The 22,987-nt window shown below is 43.4% G+C and overlaps 1 long non-coding RNA gene across 1 annotated transcript; it reads left to right on the forward strand.

Annotated features, from left to right (window-relative positions):
* Window positions 1–15,579: 15,579 nt before the first annotated feature.
* On the forward strand, window positions 15,580–21,469 carry LOC141569322 (uncharacterized). The gene is made up of 2 exons (XR_012492838.1): window positions 15,580–15,644; window positions 19,213–21,469. It is a non-coding gene; the product is annotated as an uncharacterized LOC141569322 (long non-coding RNA).
* The last annotated feature ends 1,518 nt before the right edge of the window (window positions 21,470–22,987 follow it).

Genomic DNA, 22,987 nt, shown 5'->3' on the forward strand with positions numbered 1-22,987 from the left:
TTCCTTCTCCTCTCTTTTTCTGAGACTCCTATTAATAGTATAATGGCTTTCTTGGATTGCTCTTCTCAAGTCTACTTTAAAATGTCATATATTTTTAATGTCTTCGAATTATTCTGTGTTTTGAGAGACTTTTCTCAACTTCAATTTTCAAGCCTTCAGTCGAAGGGCCACTTTCAGTAATTTCTCTTTTACTCTCAGAGAGCTCTTACTTTTTCTCTGATCGTCCCATTTTGCAGACGTCAGTGACAGCCATAGAGGTGCACTGCTCAGATCTGCTTTCTAGCAGAACCTGCTGGCACAAGTGTGGTTCACTGACAGATTCTAGGTAAGTACCTTTGGAACCCACTGCCACATTCCACCCGAGCCCTCACTCACTACGAAGCTGCCAGGCAGTGACTGAGTATGGTGGGGACTCTAGAGCCTGGTCATCATGTCTGCCAGTTGGGAATACCCCGCTGGGCGGGCTGAGATTTTGGCAGACTATACTGCAATTGGAAGCTCTTATTTCCAATCCTCTTTCCTACCCCCTCACCTTTCAAGGTTGTTAGACCTGCATCACAGACTGAAGCCTGTCCCTACCTACTCCTGTTCCCTCTCCCCTTCATCTTTTATAAGTGTTACCCCCAATCTGTTATAGTTCACACTTGATCTTGGCTTTTGCCTCCCAGAAGACTAGAAGTGACCAAGTATTCTCTTCTTGCTTTGTGAATATACTATCTTCTTATACTATCTTCAGAGAGGTCTCTGAACATATTTCACTCGTTCCTATAATGCCCAACACATCCAGCAGAGAGCATCTTACCTGATACCGTGATCTAGTGGCTCAGGTCACATTGCACTAAACTGAAATTAACTAGAAAAAAAGATGCCATCAACCCATCAAACAAAAAAAGTAAGGAAGGGGGTCAGGTGGGCCTCACCCCCGATTTTCAGGGAAGGCGAAATTTTTAATAATTCTAAGAAATGAAATTATCTTGCAGTCGTAATGAAAGTATGATCCTGTTCCATCCGCTACTGCATCAAATTATCAGATTTTGTGGCAAGATACACCGCCAGCCCATTCAAATAATCTGCAGCAGGCTTCATGCAGCCCCTTCCAGTTATCCTAGTACTTGCCCAAGTCTTGTCTTGCCACTGGATTTTAGAATTGTCCAAGGTGGGGACCACGTCTTCTCTGCAGTGCCCGATAATACTAACAGTAATAATGACGGTTGTTTCTTGTATGGTAACTACACGCCGGGTAAGGTGGTAAACACTTCATATCCATCGTTTCATTTAATCCATGCAAATGACCCCATTTTACAGATGGAAACACTAAATCTCAGGGAGGTTATGTAAGTGGCCCAAGTTCCCACTGTTAGGAGGAGACACACATCTGCCTGCCCCCAGAATCTGTTCTCAGTCATGTCCACCTACTGCCTCGCCTAAGCCAATAGCTGCATCTACACGTAGGTAATAAAGACCTCATTCATGTCATGTCATATGTGTTCTGCAGGCTTGTGATGGGGCAGGAAAGGTTGCACAGGGCTAAGGAAGTTGCATACATAGTGAAAGGATCATTCTGGAAGGAAGCACACTGTTTATCAATATCAAACCTTATTTCATGTGAAGTTCCCTGACCCAGTGGAGTTCTGATAATACGTCGCTATTTAATCTTTGAAGCACAAATGCTCATTAGGAGGCAAAACATAACAAGGCTTTCTTCTTTTCCCTCTTCTGTGGTTCATGGCCTCTGTGGGAGGGGAGGTAATGTGTTAACATATGCATGCTTGCTCTCTTATAGGAAACCATCTCTTTATCTATCCGAGTTTCTCTTCATGCCTCTGGAGAAGTAATTAAACAAAATCATTGACCTCTTCTGCAGTAGCTCATGAATCAGTTTTCTTTCTATGAAAGAAAAGGTTTTGGGAAAAGAAAATGTTGAACCAGAATCAGAGTAAGTTTATACAGAAAATACGCACAGGAGATTTGGCAGCATGTTTTGTGATCTCTGTGTTTCCCCAATATTCAGAAACATGAACTTTTATAACCACAAATGTCATTCCTTTTGTTCTTGGAATTCCTTTGTGTATCGCACATAGCTCATCAGCTCGTCATGACAGCTACAACTTTCCATTCAGCTGTTTACTAGAAGGTTAACATTTGCCCAGGAATTGAATGTCACTCCTCTCCCTCTTCTGGCAACCATAGAGTAATTTGGAGGCAAGATTCCATTTGCTTTCCCTCCCAGGCTTTCCTACCACCACCCCAGAATGCCATAACATGTGTATTCACTGCCCTTAACTCATCCATTCAGAAGTTAGCAGAGATTAGTGGTCATAGCCCCAGAATGTAAAGTGTGATCCCAGTCTTTAGAACTGAGCTGTAACCTGGACGAGGGACGGTATTCAAAGGATGTTTGCAAACTGTGGCCGGCTAGGGCCCTGGTACTTGTTCAGTTGTTGGCCAATCTAAGGGTCCATGGAAAGCATATAAAGTAACACTCTCTCCAGTCCAATTGCTAACGGTTAGCCTATCTGTCTGAAAGTGGCCTGTCCCCTAATCCAGAGGCATACAAGGTGTTTGCTTTTTCTCACATCTGACACAATGCAAGCCAGACTTTAAATTTTTAAAACATTTTTATGAAAGGTGGAATTGATCTAAAGGACAAGGAGACAGTTGCCTAATGATCTGAACTTCGTTATTCTACGCACATCTATCAATTACGTACCCCCTTTAAGCCCCTGGACTGGATGCCAGGGATACAGTGGAATAAGCAGACAGGGTCACAGCTTCATGGAGCAATGGTCGACAGATCGTCCTATAAATAACCATGAATTAGGGTTATCGTAGGTCCAACAAAGGCAAGGTCCAGGGAACTATGAGAAGGAGTAAAAGAGGGAAGCAATATCACTTAGGGGAGACAGGGAAATCTCTGAAAAGGTGGCATTTAGGCTGAGGTGAGCTGGAGTTAGCCAGGGGAAGAGTGAGAGACAAGCAGTCCGGCCTGTGTGAAAAGCCCAGAGATGAGAAGGAACCAGAAAGTCAATGTGTCTTCAAAGCAGAGTCTGAAGTTCTTCCTTTGGGGCCCCCAGGGAGTGTCTGAAGACCAGAGACCTGTATGACTGCAGAGAGCCAAACCTCAGTTACGACGTACCTGTGATCCACACTGTATTAGACATGCAGGAAATAAGCAGCCATTCCCCAAGAAGCCATAGCACAGCACAGTTGTGAAATGTGGGGTCTCTCCTATAGATACGCCTGCACTCGTACCAAAGGATATTCATTGCTGCATAGAAAACCCTCACGTAAACTAGGGACTTTGGGTGATTATGACGTGTCAGTGTTGATTCATCGATTGCAGCACATGTGCCACCCTGGTGGGGATGTTGATAATCAGGAAGGCTGTGCATGTGTGAGCAGGGGACTATGGGAAATCTCTGTGCTCTCCACTCTATTGTACTGTGAACCTAAAACTAACGTTTATTTTTTTAAAAAAAGCAAATGAAAAATAAACAAAATACAGGACATATTTGTATTTGCACATGAAACTCTTGAAGGATACCCCAAATACTCATAAAAGTGATTCCCCATGATATTGGGGGCATGGGGCAGATGAAGAAGGGGAGATGGGATTAAGACCTTTTATCTCATACCTTTTTACATTTTCTTGATTTATGAGACATGTGAATGTACACTTTTTTCTAAAATTAAATTATTTGATGTGGGAGTACTAGGCTCAAACAATGTAGTTTGGATTCCTGACCCCACCATTTATTAGCGGGGTAGAGTTGTAATGTGACCCCAACGCAGTGCCTGAGTTGCCTCATGTGCAAAATGGAGTTAATAGTCGTTCCTCCCTTACAGGAGTGTTTTGAGAATTAAGTGAAGTAATTACATGTAAAGCCATTAACTCAGTGGCCAGCACATAATAAGTGTTTGAGAAATTGCAATGCTGCTCGTGATGACACTGCTCTCTAGAGGTGTATAACTTCTCAAACAGTGTGAGTGGCTTTCTCTGGTGATTGGAATGAGTAGAATTGTGAATGGTTTTTTCTTTTTCTTTTTCTTTGTTGTGCTTAAAATCGTTTCAAATTTGCTATAAAGATCATGCAGGCGTGATGAGAAAATCAATACACTTTTTTTCCTTTTTATATACCGTGTTTCCCTGAAAATAAGACCTAGCCAGACCATCAGCTCTCAGGTGTCTTTGGAGCAAAAATTAATATAAGACCAGGTTTTATATTATATAAGACCTGGTCTTATCTTATAGTAAAATAAGACCAGGTCTTATATTAATTTTTGCTCCAAAAGACGCCTGAGAGCTGATGGTCCGGCTAGGTCTTATTTTCGGGGAAACAGGGTAGTGGTGAGAACACTTAACATGAGACCTACCCTTTTTTAAAGTGTTTTTAAAAACAATTTTTAAGTGTTCAATACAGTCAAGTATAGGCCCAATGTTGTACAGCAGACACTTAGAACTTAATTGTCTTGCGTAGCTGAAACTTCGTACCCATGCCCATTAACTAGCAGCTCCCCTTCCCCTCCCCCAGCTTCTGGCAACCACGTTTTACTCTGTTTCTACTCATATATGTTTGGCTATTTTAGATATTCGTGTAAGTGGAATCGTGCAGTATTTATCCTTCTGTGATTGGCTTATTTCATTTACCGTAGTCCTCAAAGTTCATCCATGTTATTACATCTGGCAAAATTTCTTTCATTTCTAAGGCTGAATATTTCATTGTGTGTATATACCACATTTTCTTTATCCATTCATCTGTCGGTGAGCACTTAGGTTGTTCCCACATCTTGGCTATTGTGAATAATGCTGCAGATATATCTCTTCAAGATCCTGATTTCAATTCTTTTGGATAAATACTCAGAAATGGGATTGCTGAATTATATGGTATTTCTATTTCAATTTTTTTAAGGTCCTCCATATTGTTTTTCATGGTGGCTGCACCATTTCCCATTCCCAGCAACAATATACAAAAGTTCCCTTTTCTCCATATCCTCATGAACACATCTTTTTTCTTCTTTTGATGATAGCCATCCTGACAGGTGTGAGGTGATATCTCATTGTGGTTTTGATTTGAATTCTCCTGATGATTAGTGATGTTGGAATACCTTTTCATATAAGTGTTGGCCATTTGTATGTCTTCTTTGAAAAAATGTCCGTTTGAGTCCTTTACTCATTTTTAAAATTAGGTTATTAGTTTTATGCTTTTGAATGGAAGGAGTTCGTTATATATTTTAGATATTAATGACTTATCAGATATATGGCTTGTAGATATTTTCTTCCATTCCACAGGTTGCCTTTTCACTCTGTTAATTGTTTCCTTTGCTGTACAGAAACTTTTTAGTTTTATATAGTCCCACTTGTTTATTTTTGCTTTTGTTGGCTGTGCTTTTGGTGTCATATTCAAGAAATCATTACCAAGACCAATGTCTTGAAGTTTTTTCCTTGTTTTCTTTTAGGAGTTTTACGGTTTTAGGTCTTACATTTAAGTCTTTGATCCATTTTGTATAGTGTTCAGTAAGTTTCTTTGAAAAGAAAACAAACCTAAGAACTGCATTCTCAGTTGCAAATAACTGCCCAGTAGGTTTTGCCTTCACCTCTGCCCTGCTTCTGGCCCTTTGAGGTAGCTTGACCCATTCACTCATTAACTTTTGCATTATTTTCTAGTTTTTGAGATAATTATTCCTCCAGGCCACACACTTTCTCCTCTGGGTAATTGTTCTAACACATAAGTCCCACTCCGGGCTGTGGGATCCTAACTGCAGCCTTGCCTCTGACATATAGGACTAATTTTTACACTTGTTTACCATTTGAACTTGATTGTACTTAAACTTGGGTATGAATCCCACCTTAGCTTTGTCCCCAGAAAACCACCCCTGACAAAACACACTTGGCTGTCACCATGGCTACACCAACCCCAGCTGTACCCTAATTTGGGGGGAGGGTTTGGCATATTGGAAGTTTAAGAAAATTTACATTTTCTGCAGAAGATATATTATTGGTGTGGTAAAAGAGCTGGCATCTGGGCATGATTTCCAATCAAGGAAGTATAGAATTTATAAAAGAGCCATTTGACTTTCTAATGTGACGTGATAAGCATGCCTTCCTGTAAAAGCATTTTACAGAAAAACAGAATGGCACAACTCCAAGCTGACAGTAAAGACAATTCCGTCATCAACTGCTGGAGCTGTTCTCTGCGGCATTTCAGGATTGCTTGATTTGGGGGGAAAAATGATAAGAGATGAGAGAGCTATACCCTAATGCTTGGAGGTTTAAAGAAAGGAGGGCCATGCGGGTGCATTTCCACCCTGCAGGGGACATTGGATTTGATAGTCAGAGGAAACTTGTCCTGATGGTCGGTTCTATCCAAGATTGTTGCATTCTGTGCATTCTCTGCATTTCCAAGGGCAGAGACATGAGTCATTACAGTGACTTATGTTAACTGTCAACAGGCAGAATTTGTGCACTGGCACACACTTAACTTTGAAAGAATTCCCTTTACACTGACGTAGGAAAAAGAAAAGAAAAGATGCAACCAAAAGTCAACATTTCTGCTGGCTTGAAAACATCTACAGTCTGATATTTCCGGCCACTAGCATGGAAATATTGACTTTTGTGTTCTTCAGTATCATTTTTATGCTCACATCTGTCAGGATGGCTATTATAAAAAAAAAAAAAAAAAAAAGATGTGTTCATGACGATGTGGAGAAAATGGAACCTTTGTCCATTGTTGTAGGGAATATGAAATGGTGCAGCCACTATCAAAAACAATATGGAGAATCCTAAAATTTTAAAACAGAAATGCCATATAATTCGTCAATCCCATTTCTGAGAATGCTGAACTTTAAACTGGTAATGCAATTTTCTTTTCCTACAGGTATATTTCCCCTGGTCGATATGTAAACCCAGGCATTATGAAAGCTAAAATGTAGAAAGCATGTTAGAAGGGGCTAAGTGCCATGGACAGATCATAGATCACAGTACAGTGAATCAAGATTGAGATTCAGGTCGCAATTTTAAATCAGATGGTGGTGGTGGTGGTGGTGGGCCTGACTGAGAAGGTGACACTTGAAGCAGCTGAAGAGGGTGGCCACATGGGTATCTTAGACAAGAGGGCTCCATGCAGAGGGAGCAGCCAATGGAAAGGCCCTAAGGCAGAGGGTACTGTTCAGTGAACAGCAAGGAGGCCAGCACGTCTGGGCAGAGGAAAGCAGTACCTGGGGGCCAGATCCTGTAGGGCCTTGCCGGCCAGTGGAAGGAGTTTGACTTTTGCTCAGAACGAAATGATACCTCATTAGAAAGATTTGCGCAGGCACATGACGTGGTCTAACATATAGTTTTAAAGAATCACTATGGTGGTTGTGTTGAGAATAACATTCTACCTTGAGATGGTTCCCTGAGGTTCCTACAATTCCCATTTTACAAACGAGAAGCTGAGGATTAGAAAAATCAAGTAACCTTTAAGTGAGTTGCAGAGCCAAAACCCAAACCCCAAAGAACAACCACCATTCCAGGTCAGAAGACTCTCAGGCTAGGCCTCTTCTGATGCATCTTCTGCATCTCGACTATTCCGTAGCTGTGTGGCTTTGGGCAAGTCACTTCCCCTCTCTGATGCTGATGTGGCATCTGAAACTGGGGTGCCTATTCCACCCCTCTTTGCCACAACTTGCTGTTTGAAAGTTCTTTAGCTGCAAGTCACAATGTGGATATATGACATTAAAAAACAATAATAAAGCCTCTTGAGAGGACTTTCTGCTAAAAAAACACACAAAAAACCCAAACCCCAAACCAGGCATTGTCTGACTTCTAAACCTGGACTCATTTCATCACTGCCTTGAAAGAAGAGCTTCTAGGTTCACAACAGTTCAAGTTCATGATGACTGAAATACAGATTTCAGGTAAAGGAAGAAGCAATATGTTCTATTTAGCTTGGTACTTGGAGGCACCCCCGTTCAAAACAAAAAAAAGTCATGGATTTATTTCGCAAATGACAACTGAGTACCTATGTGTAGTCACCATGTGAAGGAATTGAAAGTACCAACTCACCCCTTAGGTAGCTTATGGTCTAAAAGGGGAGAGAATGATATTGAATTTTATATGTGCAATAAAGAGTTGTAAGAATCATTTTTTTAAAATCTGTAACCTGCAGTGGGGGCCGAGGAGAAGTGGTCAGTTCTAAGGTGGAGGGGGTAGGTTGGGGTGTGTGGCTCTTTACAGTTGGCCATATTCTTTCTCACATCTGATGTTTTGTATTGTCCGGTTCACTGGCTCAGGGCTTGGTTCAGATGGCTTGAAAAGAAAGAATTTTTTTTTTTTTTTTGCTCTTGAGGTACTTTCCAGTAATAAAAGCAAAGATTTTCTCTTCTGAAGCTTCCGCTCTGGGTCTTGCCACTGACTTTAGTTTTACAATTTCAGTCTGTTGAACTCTCCCTGGGATACATTGCAGATTGTTGGAAATCCAGAAAATAGAAGGGAACAGAAAGAAGGCTGTCTGTGCCTTTGATGTCAGTGAACGGTGTGTGTGTGTGTGTGTGAGAGAGAGAGAGAGAGAGAGAGAGAGAGAAGGAGAGAAGAGATTCCTGGAGAGCCTGTGAGGGCCGTGCACCCCATCCCTGGGTCTCCCGAAAGAAATGTTTTGTTTCAGAAGCTTAATCAGGAGCGCGCCGCCGTGTTTGGAGCCTCTGTTGGATAAAGCATTCATGTGACCTTTCCAGGTTTCTCCATGTGAACTCTTGACCCCGCTCCCTCTCCATCCTGCTGCCTTGGTGACTCCTTGGGCCGGATCTCCCAAGGCTCCCTGACCAAGCGTCGGAGAGGCAGTGCTATGAAATGGGAACAGGACGCTCTGTGGGCACCTGCTCTATGCTGGGTGCGAATTTCTGATTCTACAAAGCACTAACCTGTGTGGGACACGGAGAAATCCATGGGCCCTGCTCCTCTGTAACTCAGACATCAGAGTGATTGCTTCGTAGGGTTGTGTGAAATAAGGGAACCCATGCGCTGAGCCTGGCGCAGAACCACTGCCTGATGAGTGGAGCTAATCCTAGGATTATTGTAGCGACATGATCTTCTCACACGTGAATTCACGGCAGTTCTGAGCACTGGGTCGTGGCTTTGGCCAACAAGAATAGCCACCAGTCCCTTCGAGGAAGAAGTGCAGAGGGCTGGCCCCTGGCTTTACTTATATCCCTGCCAGAAGGGAGGGGCAGAAGGCTGGGGAAATCACAGGCCCCCTGCTGAGCTGTCACCTCAGCTGCTTCTAGTCAGGAGCTTCACCCCAGGGATTAAGGAAATATTTTGTTTTCCCAAATTCTTGCTCTGAGCACCATCTCAAGGGAGCTCAGTGTGTACCATGCTGCGTCCTCAGTGGTCTGGTGTCAGACTTTGGGAGGCAAGAGAAACTGCAGCAGACAGCAGCCTTCCTGCGAGTGCTTCGAGCGGGGGAATGAGGACGTCATTGACCAATAAGCACTGACTGAAGATGTCCTTTCTCCAGGGCAGTTTTCTGGGGGCCGAAATCATCCAGTTCTTGGAGTCAGCTTCCTCCCCACTCCACTCTGTGCTCACAATTGCTTTACATGCCACCCCGAGACCCTCTGCCATGAGCAGCGGGGACAGGCCCTGAATGTTGGAGGTGGCTGCTCCCTGAAAGAGCCGACCACTGATTCATGGGCTTGAGGATGAAGCAGAATCCAGAATCCAGACCCTTCAGCAGAACCCACCAGCTCCTCACAGAAAGTGCTGCCATTCTCTTGTCCTGGGACACATCCAGGAAAGCAGAGTCGTGACAACCAGCGGTGGGGCATACATCCATTCCACAGACATGGATGACCCATCCCTGCATGTAAGGCCTGCAGGCGGTAGGGCTCCTGGCCTGGAGCCTGTGGTGGGGAAGAGGAGGGCAGCAGGGGAGACAGCTAAGTAAGTACAAGACAATGGGGTATGTGTGGTGTCAGGAAATAAAATGCCCAAAGAGCACAGTGGAGGTGGCCATTCATCCTGACCCCACCCGAAAGGGCCTATGATCCCTATTTATAGGAATGTAGCTTGGTGAAATCTAGAAAATAAACATATCCCCCAATGACTTAAAAATTGTTGAACTGTGAACTCCTGCAAGAGCAGAGATTAAACATCTTTGATTTGCTTTGTATTAGATCCGCCATGGTGTTAAAAGCGTGTGAATATTGAATATGGTGGCACTGCTACAATAGTAAAGGAAGAGACATTTGCTGGCAGTTGATTGGGCAGGATGGGGCAGTGGGGAGGGTGCGCTAAGTATGAACTTATTGGCCCAGTGCTGACTCTGGATAAAGTCATCTGTCTGCCTTCCAGAATAATCTTCATCCATCTTCACGGTGATTCAGGCTAAATCAGTTAAACTTGGGGCTTTAATCTATATGTCCACCAAGTTTGAATTTGGCAACCTAGACCCCCCCACCCCCACCCCCACCAACGCCTTCCAAAAAGCATTAAGGAAACTGGTAGCCTTAGAAAGGTGCTTTGTGTTTCCAGAAAGAAAGATGCTTTGAACATCTGAAGTTTTGCCATTTGCAGGCTGTGACTCAATAGGGGCATCATTATACTTGGGGAAGAAAACCAGACCCAAGACACATGAGCTGGGAGAATGTGTTCAAGCATGTCAGAAATAGACCAGAGGGTCATCGGCAGAAAGAAACCCCTGGAGCAGGCGCAGTGTTGGAACGCATCCCTAGAATGTAGGGACACTGAAGCAATCTTCTGCTTATACTCAGATAAAATCAGACCCCTCTGGGGTCATGTGTCCAATTCCAGGAGCTTCAACTGAGAAGGGCAGGCGGATTTGGACGGGCTTCAGAGGAAATTTGTCAGGATGACTGAAAGGTTGGAAAATAATACCTGCCCGGGAAGGTTAAAGGACACTGGTCTGGCACCAACTAGCCGTGCGACCTCAGACGAGTCACTTCAACTCTTAGGAGCTCCGTTTCCTCTTCTGTAAAATGAGGACAATGGGTCCTCCCAGGTCTCACAGTATTTTTATAGTCCAGCAGGAGAGGAAGCAAGGCAGGAAATTTATCATTCGTTTTAATTACGTGCCTATCTGTTGCACATCTGTCTTCCTTATGGGAGACAGAAGACAAGAATAAAGGCTGAGACTGTAGAGGGAGAGAGTGTGCTCAAGGAAAAGCAATGCAGTGTCAGGCTTTTCCCACACAGGCAGAGCAGGATTTGGGGAAATAAAAGGAGCTCACCTTGAAAGTTTTTGTTTAAAATGGCATGTCCGTTCTCATGTCTTCAGAAATTATAAACTGACTCCCCCACTGGAGCCCTTGCCCCCTCCATGTTGTCATGAGAGCTGCTTGTTTCTTCCACGTGAGTCAGGCGAGATGGAATAACCTGTCTGCTCCCAAAGAGATGCCAGTTGTTTGCACTTGCACGCACTGACTACAAGTCACCACGGCACAAAATCCATGTAAAAATGGGAGGAGTGGGCACCTCCAGAAAAGTCTCGCCCTTGCCTTAATGATGCTTCCTGAGTCAGAGGCTGCCTGCCGGGTGCAATCGACGTGTCTCCAAGAAGCCCCAAAAGGTGACATGCCCCTGAAGGTACTGGCCTCAGAGTTCTACCCCCAGTCTCTCCATCCTTTACCTCCTCTCTGGAAGAACCATGGATTAGGAGCAATAATAGGAGAAACATGGGCCAATCTGAGACCAAAGTCAGAAAACAGAATTCCAGAGCCTCATGGCTCCCATTTCTCACTGCCCAGGGTGTGAGTGACTCAGCCTGGTTCAAAGGCCCAGGGTCATGTTGCACAGGGTCACGGCCGTGCTCATTGGGGCCAACACCCCATGTCCGAATGTCCTCCTCCTAGTAGTGTTCTTGGTCAGAAGCAGTTTTCAACTCTGGCTGAAATTTGCAATCAGCTGGGGAGCATTTCAAGAAATACTGATGCCCAGGCTTTTTCTGAGCTGAATCAAATCAGGATCTCTGGGATTCAGAATATCTTTACACTCTATGCTTCCAGTGGTAAATGAACTTAACACAGGTAAAACATCAGAAGAATCACAAAGGACGAGAAAATCCCGAGCTTACAATACCAGGTTCCTAACATATGTAACACTTCTTTAAAAAAACTCTCTTCTTGTGGAGCTGCTGTGCTTGTTCGTGCCTATGCTACGCATGCTTTTATGCAATATCGTTTGATCACCTCTGATTATCTGATGCACTTGAAGAATGTCGGCCTTCAATGAGTCTGCAAAAAAAAAGAAAGAAAAAAAAAAGTTGCAAATTTGTTTTGACATCCACCTATTCTATTGCTGTTTCTCCTAACCAGTGTGGGTTTGTCAAAATAGTGCCTGGCACTTAGTAGGAGCCCAGTATGTTTTCAATAACTGATCGGCGATCCTAGATCTTGCCCCTGAAAATTTCAGCACACTAGATGCTTAGATGGTTTTCGGGTAATTTATTTAGAACTTAGAATGTTGGTAAGTCAATCCTTCATAGCCACAGGGGCGACTGGCTGTAATACAGTTTTCCAGCATTTTATTTTCCATCTATAGTTCTCCTGCCCTACCTCATCTGTCAGACAAACAAAGCGCTCACACTGCAGGATGTTTCTACCTTGTCTGTGTATGCCGCATCAAATGGTATAAGGAGCTCAATTGCAGAAGAGATAGGTAGCAGTCGTTTTCAATGTTTATAGCAAATTTCAGATCTGGATTCTTTGAGTCCACTGAAACCTGGGTTTTCATTGGTGGTGGTGTTATTTAATATTCCTTTGCAGTTCTCCTGTAGGTGCTGGATGATGGATGGGGCAGGAGTGCAGTCTATCAAAGCATGGTGCTGGCATACAGATTGCAAAACCTGTTATGCCAATCACCAGTGCTCACGTAGAACCCCCTTCCTCGGCCCTATTTATCTTTGTTCAAGCTTCTGTTTCTACCTGAAAGGCTTTATTCACCGCCGCCCTCTCCATCTCCAGATCATTCTTCCAGGCACCTCCTTCGGAAAGCCTTCCTTAGACCCTTAGCGTCCTGATAATATCTTCTGCTTTTCCCCGCGAGCACACCTACCCCTGCATTTGAACCCTTGAGGTCAGAAATTGTGCGTATTCACGTCTGAATTCACAGCCCTTAGCAGATTACAGAGCCTTGCAAAGTTTTTGATCAGTCTATACACTCGATATATAATTGTCAGACCATCATCCAAAAATATTTCTGAGAGAAAAAACATTTTCTCCCGGTCTCCTAAAGAAAAAAGTAAGTCACTATTCTTTGCTACAGACGTTCCCTGGCTGGAATGGAATGGTGGTTCCTCTTTGACTCCCCCCTCTTCCTATAGGAGTTCTTCCTTCCATCGTTCCGCCTGCCTGGTGGTGGCTCTTAGCTCTCCATGCGTCCCCCGCTGTCCCAGGCCTTGACCGCCTGCCCTCCCTCTTACAAAGCACGTGCTCCCCAGTTGGTAGACTCTCTTGCCTCCAACCAGTTTTGCAATCAGTATCCACAGTAATCTTTATAAAGAGAAAGGCTTGCTTTTTTGCCTTGCAGTTGCTCAAGAATCTATAATGGCTCCCTCTTCGTGTTTATTTTTTTCCTGAAACACGTCTTTGATTCATTGTCTGACCTCCTGCCGACCACCTATCCTAGATCTATTCGCTGCTCTCCCTACTCCACCCACCCAAGACCGATTGTCCAGTCCAGTTCAACGGATCGCTTCCCTGCTCACCCCATCAGCGTGCGCACAGCCGTCCCCCACGCTGGCTCAGATATGCCTGCTGTGCGGCCATGTTCAGTCCCTTCCTCCACAGACAGTGGCCTCACCCCCACGCTGTGCCGGTTATCCTTGCTATCCTCAAGGCTCGCCCCAATCCCTCCCACCAGTCCCCCCTCATCTCTTTCCCTGGTTTCCTTTTACATTATGAGTTGATGCCATGACTGCTTAGTGTTCCCTAAACATTACAGGTGTTTTCATATCTTTTCCCCAACTTAATTGTAATCTTCTGAGACAATTATACTATTTCTTTTGCATTTTTCACTTTGCCTATCGCCGTGGATCTGGCAGATTTGTTGGTGTTTATCATCTCTTAAGAAGGAAAACATAACCTTATGTACTGTGACCCATAGGAGTGTTGTGAGAGGTCAGACTGAAGGGGCATAAAACACCAAGAAGTAAGCTCTGAGTTGCCGTAGGGAAAATAAAATTGGTCAATATAGAAGGATCACGTATATGATTATTTTTTATATTAAGATACTTCTTAGACCAATTATTTTAATGATGGCAATAACGGCGATAATAGTAATAATAGTAATAGTAACTGTAACCATTATTCTGATTCAATTCAGCACACATGGGCGCATTGAATGAGTATGTACCACGTGCCAGCCTTGCAGTGGGGGAGAGCTGCTGGAACTTGACAGTGAATAAACTGTAAGCAGATAATAACAGTATCACATAGGCTGCAGGTAATATTCTAATAGTTGAAAACATTTTTAATATATTTTGACCTATGGTTTATGGAAGGACTCATGGAATGAGGGCCTGGATACAGGATACAGGATTTTTAAAGGGAGAGGGTAGAACCTCACAGAGAACTGGGGATGAAGGGAAGCGTGGAGTACAGTAATAGTGCTAAGAGGAGCACCTTGCATGGAATTTGAAAGTACAGTATGTGTTTAAAGAATACTGAGTGGTGTGCTGTTTTTTTGGAACATAATGTATTCGGGAAAGGGAGGGAGAGGCAGAAAACATGGCCGGGTAGAAAGGTTCATTGCTACCAGGCTGAGGCCTCAGCAGTTTGGACTTTTTATGTAAGCAAAAAGAAGCCATTGAAAGTTTGTGAGCAAAGATCTGATTGCAAATTTGTGCAGAATTCTGTGGCATAATTCCCTTTAGGATGTTGGAGAAGTAAAAGCTTGGCCTAAGGCAACCAATTTCCTCTTTGCTTGAAATGCCCGACTTGAAAGACAGATGTCAAATGAAACTGAAAACTGTCAAACATCTCACACCGCCAGGAGTTTGCTCTTTAATGTGTGGGATTTTGGTAAATGTATAATATTTGCATGTTTCCAGTGTTGTCATAGAAGCAAATGACATGTTATTGAGAAAGCAGATCTCCTCTGGTGTTTCCTGGCTAGTACAGGATGTGCTTCCATTTACAGAACTGCATGTCTGGAGCCCTAACCAGGGTGCACGTACACCTTCCAGAGTTGAAATGATTGGAGGTGAGAGGTGGCCACCATCTCCAGCAGCAATGGTTCTTTTCAACCTTTGGCAACAGTGCCCACAAAAGGAAAAGTAAATCAGAGAGGCTAAAATCAAAAGCAGCTCATTTTCACTAACAACTGCATTTGCATTTATGTATTCCGAATTCATATGTACTGCAAGTGGCAACTTGTGTTCGTTTTCTTTGGGTCATTAAAATGTGCTCATCGGAGCCATAAACAAAGCCAGCCATGCCCAGATATCAACTAGAACAACTCGATTAGCGATAATTGCATCACAGTTGTCCAGGAGCATTTTAGAGGCTCATTTGATTACGGTTACTAAAGATAATCCTGGCAGGAGGGTGTTGGACAAGTGGTTCTTCGTGGTTTCCACCCTCAGACCGATGTGAAGGGGAAGGATGCTGCTGTACAACTGTTCTCCCTCAAAAGCGTTTCAACACCGCAGGTAAATTGGTGGGGAGAATAGAGTAATATTTTAATGGTAGTAAAAAAATGTTAATGTAATTTGGTTAAGGCTTATGGATATATTCACAGAATCAGGGCCTTGATACAAGATACAGGATTCTGACAGGGAGAAGTAGGACCGTTAGAGTACTAGGAAATGAGGGAAAAGGTAGAGTAATAATGCTAAAAAGAGCAAATGGCATGACATTTGAAAGGCTAGCGTAAAATGAACAATCATATGTTGAGAAAATGTATTGTTATTGTCTGATTTTAAGCGTGAACTCTTTAAACTTTAAGGAACTGGTCTTACCAATCACAGTCCCATGGATTATATTTTGAGAGCCACTTCTCGGGTAATTAATAAATGCAAACAAAATTGAAGGATGCTAACAAGGCAAGGAGAGGTGAAAGAATAGGTAAGAGATGGTTCAGAAAGTGCCAGCCCAAAGAGTCTTGGTGTGTGGTGGTGCTTCTTGCAAGTGAGCCATCTTGAATCTTGAATTTCAGAGACTTGGCTGGAAGTGCTTTATCTTAGAGTCCCTCAAGTTCAAATCCAAAACACAAACACATGTTCTTTCTCTACAATCACTGAACCCTTCAATGCTGTGCACATAGTAGGTGCTCAAAGATCGCTTGCTGAACAAATCCTCAGAGATAGTTCAACTTTACACATATAAGTGACTCTGAACCCGAATGAAGACATCTCCACGCCTGTGTAGGGTACCTGCCCTGTTTCCAAAACAGGCAAACGCTGAATGCTGACAAAGATTCTCTTTTTGTTGATTTGTTCATAGTTTTCCCTTTTCTGAATGTTAGTTTGTTTTCCCCTGCTGAATTGATTGCAAAGGTAACATAAGAACTTTGTTTCCCCAGGGCTATCTTCATTCTTCCAAATGGAGCTGGGAAATACTGTTATTAGTTTTAACAATACTTGAAAGAATTTCTCCCTAATATATTGCTTCTAGGGGGCACTGGGGAATTCTTAAGCCTGGGTAACCAACATGCGAGATCCAGAAAGAATCAAGTATAATGAGACTGTCTGGAAGAGTTTGTTCTTTTGAGCAAACTAGCCCATCGAAGGAGTATAGCAGCTTAGGCATAGTTTGAACAACCATCTTAGAGGAGTTAGTTTACCTCTCTAAGTGCCTAAGTTTCCTCATCTATAACACAGGGGTAATGAAGAGTGTTATGAGGATTTCAGCTTCCATGAGCTGTGACACATAACATGTGGAAGAGAGCCTAGCATGTAGTAAGTTCTCAATTAATTCTAGCTTTCATTATTTTTATTCGCATTGTTTTTTTTCTGAACTTGTAAAATAAATTTGTACAATAGCCTTCTGCTTTCCTTGGGGATTTAGAAATAAGACCCACCACTTATTGAGTATTGTATTGTGTTCTGGTTACTTGGCACGTATCTAATTTGATCCTCACAAGAATCCTTTCAGAAAGGTACTAGAAATCGAGGATCAGAGAAATTAAATAACTTGGCCACACATAATAAGGAACGAAGCAGGGATGTGAGCTGAGGGCAGAATGATTTCTAAAGCCCAATTTCCCACTACGGTGCTACTTCTCTAAGACGCTAAGGAAACTGCTTTGTATCCCAACATGAAACTGAACTCAGTTAAAAATAAACACACGGCCAAAGACTTAGCTCTCATAGGGTAGATTGCTTGGTGCCTCTCAGAGAATTTCAGCTTAACACCCTGAGATTAGTCAGCCTTGCGTCTCTGATCCGTGGAGCTTTGTTTAATTCAAGTCACATGTGGGCATTTTCGCTCCAATTATAACGTCAGTTCTAAATCTGTTGGTATGTCATAAAGGCACAAGTTCAAATCCAGGAAAGAACTTGAGCTGCCGCTGTTCCCAAGCAGAAACATCCTTGGAAGCTTATCTGAACAGAAGGCCCATCTGAAACCTTGGAGGTTTGCCCGGCCCCGGTTTCCTGTCTAACTGAAAGCAGAGAGGCCCAGAAACATAGCCAAGAGGTTTGCACTCATGGGATCCTAAATTTGAGGATTTGGACCAGTAAGGCCAAATGCAGCCTGCAGCCAGGGCTTGGCCAGCATTACCGCTCCAATGGGCCCAACAGTACAAGAGAGAACGTATAAGATAAGTGTTATAGATGAAATAACAGTATAATGAGGCAAACCAGCCTCCCAACTGGCAAAGAAGAGGAGACAGATTCCCTAGATCATTTTTATAGATTATTCTGCTGTTTTTGGCATCCAGACAATATCCTTTGCTATCTGTGATAATTCTGGGAGCTAACATAAACACTTGCCGTGTTTGTGATACTATTATATATGTATAAGCACCTTACACATTATTACAACGAAGGTGGCCGAAAGGCTAGTGTGCAGCTTCGGGGTCTCCACAGAAGGCGTCGTTTTGGCAGAATCTTAGCTAGAAAGGATCCACCTGCATTTTGAGAGCTGCACCACTTCACCTGGCTACACCATTTTCTATACCCCAGCACGAGGTCACCTTGAGTCAAGATGCTTTGTCGTCAATGGCGTGGCTGTACTACAGAAATGACCCCATCACCTAGTTTGGGAAGCAGCACCCCTGATGCATCCAAGGCCCTTCAGCAGATACTTCTAGCCACCTCTCAGTGATGCTTCCTGCCCTGGCTACACTTGAACCCCACAATCAAACTATATCGCTCACCTGTGAACACCCTCCCTTTGCTTAGAGCAGACAGGGCAACGTTTGTGAAAAGAAAGGGGAACTAGCTCTTCATGTGTTATTTTCTTGGGAGGGAGAAAGCTTTCCTAGATACCCACGGGACACTTCACATCTCCTTGGCCAGACTTTGGTAACATACCCCTTTCTAAATCCAACCTTCACAGGGATGTGGCGTCATGAGTATCGTAGACTCCCTGGGGTCTTTCCCTAGAGCCATGAATGGGGAGGACTTCCCTCGAATCATGTCAGCAGAGGTAGACACCGGAATAAACGAAGGGTAGGAAGAGAGTGTGTAACAGCCATTAGTGTCCTATGCAGGCGTCCACATTTCACAGCCGTGACTGTCCTTCTCACCTCTGCCCCAGGTGAAGTCTTCCATTCCCTCTAGTGTCACCACTCCAGAACTGGGCTCTGCTGTTCCCAAGGAAAAAAAAAAAAATCTGCCCCTCTTTCTGTTTCCATGCCACTCTGTACCTACCTCTAACATAGCACTTATGTCTATTTTTTTTAATAGCTTTTTTGTACACATAGCTCTCCCAGCTAGACTGTGAGTTCTCTGATCATACAGGCCATGTGTTATTAAGTTTTATATTTCTAGCACCTAGCATAATGTATGAGATAAAACAAGTGCTCAGTAAACATTGGGTTGAAATGATTCCTGAATTTCTTTTATGAAAGTCTATTTCATCATTACCTAGAGTGGGGGGAGGGGTAGTGCGGGTTTGGTTTAGAAAGCAGGAGAGAAAGGAGGATGATTGTAGTTGGCTCGTTTTATTAAAATGAATATTTAACTTGCCTGATTCAAAAGTGGGATGTAAAGGAGCCAGGGGTGCTGGTGTGATGTGCTCTGCTTACTGTCACCATTCCTATACTCCCCACAGCGCACAGGACAAGGTGGGAGGCAGTGATTCTGACCTCAGCCGTCTGTGCTTAAATTCAAAGGCAGACATATTTCCCAACTTGCCCGAGGCGCTGGCAGGGAAAGCTCGGATCCCCAAACTCAGGTCATTCTAGGCAGCAATAACCAGCTGGGCTTTCAGCAACTTGGATGGAGCCATCTGTTTTCCCAGCCCACAGAAAAATATGCACAAGAAGGGTGCAAATCAGCAAATCTACAGCTTCCAGGGGACCCAGCTGGGATGTGCCCTTCCTTTGGGGACCCCTGAAAGGTAAATTTAGCGTTGGAAGACAGAGGGCCAGCAGCAAGTCTGAAGAGCTAAGCAAATCCAGTCTCTGTTGGCTCTTTTCTGCCTTTGCCTAGAATAGAGCCCATCTGGCTCCCCAGCCACATGGCCACTTGCTTGTTTGAGTGACGCCACAGAGCACGCTGAGCGCCCGGAAAATTACCAGCGGCCTCACACCGTTCCCACCAGGCCAGGAACTGGCCACATAGGAACTCCCTTCTCTGACACTCCCGGGTCCTCTGACTGCCTGGTCAACTCTCGCCTTCTCACATAACGAGCCTGGTGAGCCCAGGTGGCCGGGAACACAGGGGCTTTTTGTGTCCTGGTCTTAGAGAAGAGAGCCCCTTGGCTTTTCCCACAGACCCCCTCCCCTTCCGTGGCTGCAGCTTCTCCTTCCCTACCACGTCACATCACAGACGGAGATTTACAGTTGTCTTGGCTTTCCAGAGGAGACAGAGGACAGTGGAGTCCACATGAAAAACAGAACAAAAAGGGGGTGCTGTTAGCCAGCCACCCAGGTGCAGACGGCTTTTGGCAGCCCAGGATCCAGCGGTGATTTAGAGGGGTCTGTCTCAAAGTCATTACAGTTAATTGTCACAGAGCTACGGACTCATCAGTGGGCAAAGTGCCAGCTCAAAATCCCCAAGACATTTTAGATGGATTAATAAACAAAGTGGCATGCATGTAAGGCAGCTGATTCTCTGTAAAGAATGCTCTCTTTATTCTCCACTCCTGGATCCAGGGCCTATTGTCCACGTCTTGGAAGGCATTTGCCCAGCAGGACTCTTGGTCAGAGGAAATGATTGTATTCCTTGTTTATCATCTGGCAACACAAACACTTTCACCCAAACGCCTGGGACTAGTGCTTTTTTCACGGCTCCTGAGTCATCTCAGAAAGCTGCCTTTCAACCCGGTCATCTTCTTGACTCAGTGGCATTCACTGTGAAACCAAAATTCTGCTTAGAAACACTGATGCATCTTAACGACGATGGTAAGAATGGCATCACCACGGGCTATGTATAGAAAGCCTGCACAGAACTGGGAGCCAGAGCAGTAGCTTAATTGACATACACAGAATCAGGGGATCTGTTCGTTAGAGCTGGTACTGAGGAAAGGAAGGCAGGTCTGGGCTTTGAACATAACTTCCTCTTTCAGTTTTTTTTCTTTGATTTTTATGCTTAGGGCTCTATCATTACTGCCGAGAAGCAGGAATCGTCTCAGAAAGCATATTGTTCTTTGATGTACAGTAGCCTCACCCTACCCCACAAACCCTGCAAGTCTAGTGTAGATGGAGAGAGTTGTGTATCTGCCAAAATCCTCTCTATCACAGATCACCGGTGCCTGGCTTCGTCTCTCCTTGCTGCTTGTGACTTTCCGTTTCCTCTAAGCCTTCTCTACTCGACACAGCCCCAAGAAGTACATGTTAATGAAACACAAAGAGTTTGACTTTATAAATGAAGAGGAAAATGCATTCTCTATAAAAGCAGAAACTAAAAGTGAACTAATATCTGTGTGGGAAAAAGAAAAGCTTGTGTGAGCTATTTAAGAGTAATGATATAATTACCATGTTACTACTTGAAGATATTCTTATTTTGCTCTTCAGTGCTATTTCCTGTTTAAATTTCTCAGCATGACTAAAGAATCTATCAGACTGAGTCAAAGATTTCAATACTTAAAATTGCATGAAAATAATGCAGAAAATAAGTGGGTAGCATTAACTTGCTCCCAACACATAAACAGGTCAGGCAAAATCTCTGCGGAATAATACTTCATAGCAGGGGTTGGCAATCTTTTTCTATAGAGGGCCAGAGAGTAAATATTGTATGTTTTGTGGTCCATGCAGGCTCTGTTTCAACTATTCAGCTCTGTCCTTGCATCACAAAAGCAGCCATAGCCAATACATAAACGAATGAGTGTGTCTGTGTTCCAATAAAACTTTATTTATAAAAACAGAGTTCAGACCAGATTTGGCTCATAGGTTATCTCCAGCCGACCCCTGCTTTGTAGTGAAGCCCTAATAAATTTTCTTCTTTGGCTAAACAGTGAGTGGGAGCTTGCAAAACAAAAGTCATTTTGAGGGACGATACATCCCCTCATGGCAGCAAGCACAAAAACTGGGTTTTTTTCTTTTACATTCTAACAATAACTGGCAATTTAACAGTTATTTTCTGCTTACAAAGTATATATTATATACTTGAACTACAAATTCTGTGAGACAATACCGTAATGCATATTATTTATTATCTCAGATTTCAGGAATAGCAGGTAAGTTATCCAGTCCAACCATCTTACTGAAAGCAACTGAAAATGCTGGCTGTAATACAAAAAGCATCTATCTAAAAGTACTCCAGAGCTAACAAGGTAGAAAGAAACCACCAGACCTAAATGTAGGGAAAACATTAAGCACAGAAGCAACTTTTACTGTGATAATGTTTGCTGATCCTGGCAAAACGGAACTTTCATTTTGATGATTTCATAGTGGTCAGAACAGAAATCAAAGTCTAGGGCCTATATAAGCTAGAAAGACTACGACAGAATCATTCCCACAATAAACTTGAACCTCGAAAGAATAACCCTTGGGGTCAAAGAGAGCCAGAAGGGAAGCAGCCTTCCTGCGAATGAGCAGGTGGATCATATCCCCAGGAGGAGCAAGGACCCTCTAACCTTGAACTTTGTTTAAGGCGTTGGTCCTTCTAGACGTCTTTCAGAAGCAAACATAACTCCTCTCTGGAGAGAGGTACATATGATTCATCCTGGGCCTCAAATTCCTCCTACAAATGATTTCCCAAGCACAGGGACCTGGAATATAGTCAAGAAAATTAAGCACACAATTAAACAAAGCACCATGATGTCAACTAAAGCCGATTTGCAAATACATTAGCTGTTAGAATGATCAGCGACAGGTGATAGAGTTAGATGTTACTATTCTTAAAGGGGCAAAAGGGCAGGCTTGTTGGCCGACAACCACAAAAATGACAGCATCGCTGTTGTTTTTCTTGAAAGAACCAACAGGACTTCTCAAAAGGGAAAATGAAACAACCCAAAATTAAAAACTTAGTAGAAGTATTTTTTTAAATTCAAGTTTATTGGGGTGACAATGGTTAGTAAAGTTGCACAGGTTTCAGATGTACAATTCTGTAATACCCCAAAAATCTGTAAACATTTATCCGTAAAGATATATGTGCTCCAATGTTCATTGCAGCTTTATTTATGGTGGCCAAGACATGGAAACCACCAAAATGTCCTTCGATAGATGGTTGGATAAAGAAGATGTGGTATATATACACAATGGAATACTACTCTGCCACAAGGAAAGATGTAATAGTGTCATTTGCGACAACATGGATGGATCTGGAGCAGAAGTTTTTAATAGCAGATCAGACACATCAGAAGAGAGAATACGGTATTAGTAACCCCAATGGAAAAGAGGTGTCCAATGTCCCACTATTAGCAAGTGACCCAAAAAATAAGT

This window comes from Rhinolophus sinicus, linkage group LG17 (genome assembly GCF_036562045.2).
Source record: "Rhinolophus sinicus isolate RSC01 linkage group LG17, ASM3656204v1, whole genome shotgun sequence".
NCBI lineage: Eukaryota > Metazoa > Chordata > Mammalia > Chiroptera > Rhinolophidae > Rhinolophus > Rhinolophus sinicus.